Source organism: Pleurodeles waltl, chromosome 7 (assembly GCF_031143425.1).
Source record: "Pleurodeles waltl isolate 20211129_DDA chromosome 7, aPleWal1.hap1.20221129, whole genome shotgun sequence".
Lineage (NCBI taxonomy): Eukaryota > Metazoa > Chordata > Amphibia > Caudata > Salamandridae > Pleurodeles > Pleurodeles waltl.
In genome coordinates this window covers 15,951,559-15,954,151 of record NC_090446.1, presented here as the reverse complement: position 1 = coordinate 15,954,151, position 2,593 = coordinate 15,951,559, and the positions used below count along the sequence as shown (strand labels likewise).

The following is a 2,593-nucleotide window of genomic DNA, read 5'->3' as shown; positions in this document are numbered from 1 at the left end:
TATCATAAATATTTGGAGGATGATGATCACCTAATCTCTCTCATTTTTCAGCTCCTACTCTGGAAAATAATTGCTGATAACACAGATAATACCCTTGGGTTACTATTCGCCACTCAGGTCTTTCTCTTTTGGGTACACTACAAACTGATTAAAGCAATTTATCCAGACTCATGCTTTTAAATTCTGGTGGAATATCTTTTGCTTTTCATAATATTGTTTCATTTTTTCTCCAGATTTGTGTTTATTTAATGAACAGCAACACAGAGCATTGGAATTATGGAAAGGTCGAATCAGACTCTCTTGACTGAATTTTTGATTTTGGGACTATCACAAAATCCTCAGCTTCAAGTTCCAATTTTCATTCTATTCTTACTCATGTACTTAATTACACTTCTTGGAAACCTTGTTATAATTATATTAATATGCACCAATGCACATCTTCAAAATCCCATGTATTATTTTCTCATTAACTTATCTTTCCTAGATATTAGTTTCACAACAGTCACCATTCCGAAACTGCTGGCAGTCTGCTTAAAAAACAAGAAATCTGATAAATCCATCAATTTCTCTTTATGTATTCTTCAATTCTATTTTTGCGTTTCCTTTTTTCAGCACAGAGTTTTACTTGCTGTCGGTCATGGCCTATGACAGGTACATTGCAATTTGCAACCCCCTGCGCTATGCAGCCATAATGAATAAAAGAGCCCTGGTTTTGTTGACTGCAGCATTCTGGATACTTGGCTTTCTAGACACTATACCACATACAGTGTTGATATCAAATTTATCCTTCTGTGGATCCAATGAAATCAATCACTTCTTTTGTGATCTTGCTGCTCTTCTGAAACTTTCTTGTACAGACCCATATATTATAAATATTGTAAATTTTGGAGGAGGTACTGTAATGGGACTTGGTCCTTTCATGTTAACAATAACTTCCTATGTTCTAATTATCTCAAATATCATGAAAATTCCCTCCAAAACAGGGAGACAAAAGTTGTTCTCCACATGTTCCTCTCACCTCACCGCAGTTTTTTTGTTCTATGGAACTGAGATTGGTGTTTATATGAGACCGATATCTGAGTATTCGTTGGATAAAGACAAGCTCTTTGCTGTAATGTATACAATTGTCATTCCAATGTTAAACCCAATTCTTTACAGTTTGAGAAACAAGGATGCAAAAGGTGCTTTGAAAAAAGCTTTAGGGAAACTAAAGCAGACAAACACCTTACTGTAATATTTAAATTGTTTAGGCTGTAGAAAAAAAGGTACTCATATCTCTGTCTGTGCTCCAGTCTTAGTAGAGTTTACTTATAATATCAATAGTAAAAGTACACATTACGGAAATATGATTTGTTCTTACTTAAAGACACAAATCTGGCTAAGTTATGACAGCAGCTAATGAATGAATTCATGCACACAAATGAAAATGTAGCCCTAACTTACTACATTATATTATGGCCTATAACATTACACCAGTGGAGTTTCCAAATAAAAGAAGAGGTGTCTACATAGAAACAGTTTGAGAAGATATCTGCTCCCATATTAAGGTACGATAGTCAGAAACAAATTGACATTTAAGTACAGCGTTCACTGCACATGAAAAGCAAAACTGAGGTTCATACAGTTCAACCATCCCTCCTTGTTATCCTCAAGCGAAAGGCCTTCTAATCCCTCAAGGTGATGGAAATGGCGGCTACTCCCAATCTCCTTCAAAGGGAGTTGAGACTCATTATCCACCAGGCCACTTGGATGCGTCTGCGAGTCTATATCACCTTCAGACTTGGCCCTCATTCATGGCTGCAACCCACTAGAATTTCAGCTCCACTTGGGGAATAATTAGGGTGCTCCACTAGTTCCACTTCCCCAACAGAGATGACACCATTAGACATCAGTTTAATGGGGTACCCCATTCCTTATCTGTCATAGCAATTGACATTCAGTGCCCCAATGATCCCTGTACTGTCCCTCTAAAGGGGCTAAATATTGAATAGAGGCAAGGGAAGAATTTGCAGCTCTCCCCTCCACACTCCTGTCTGGGCTTTGTCCTCTCAATAGTTCACATAGGCAATGAAATGCATCTGCGATTAACTGCAACTGCTGGGATCTCACCCTCTAAATACTGTTCTTCAGGTGATGAATGACAGCCATCCTCTAGAAAGGACTAAGGGTCTCATTATGACATTGACGGTCAGACTAGCCAACTACCAAACTCACAGAGAGGAGATGGCCGTAGACCTAGAGGGCTCCCCCCTTGCCCTATTATGGAATTTCTGCTGGGCTGACCGGTGGAAACCTCCATATTGGAGGTTTCCGGCAGTCAGCCCAGCTGAAACAGTGTAGCAGCACTGGCATTGGTTCCACGTGGAGCTGAGGCCAATGCCGTCGCACTGAGGGGGACTTTGGCACCCTCAGAATGTGCACTGTCTGCACACCAGACATTGCACATTCCTAGGCTGCTGGGCGGGGGGGTCTGCACTGCCCACACCATGGAAAGGCTGGAGGAAACTGGATTTGTGATCAGCATGGTAGTGCTGAACTCAGTGCTGCTTTGGCTGACCACCACTCCTACTATCCCCATGCCACCAGAAACTAT

At 40.5% G+C, this 2,593-nt stretch overlaps 1 pseudogene; it reads left to right on the top strand.

The window, feature by feature from the left end:
• The first annotated feature begins 276 nt into the window (after window positions 1–276).
• Window positions 277–1,234, top strand: LOC138246727 (olfactory receptor 5AR1-like; annotated as a pseudogene).
• The last annotated feature ends 1,359 nt before the right edge of the window (window positions 1,235–2,593 follow it).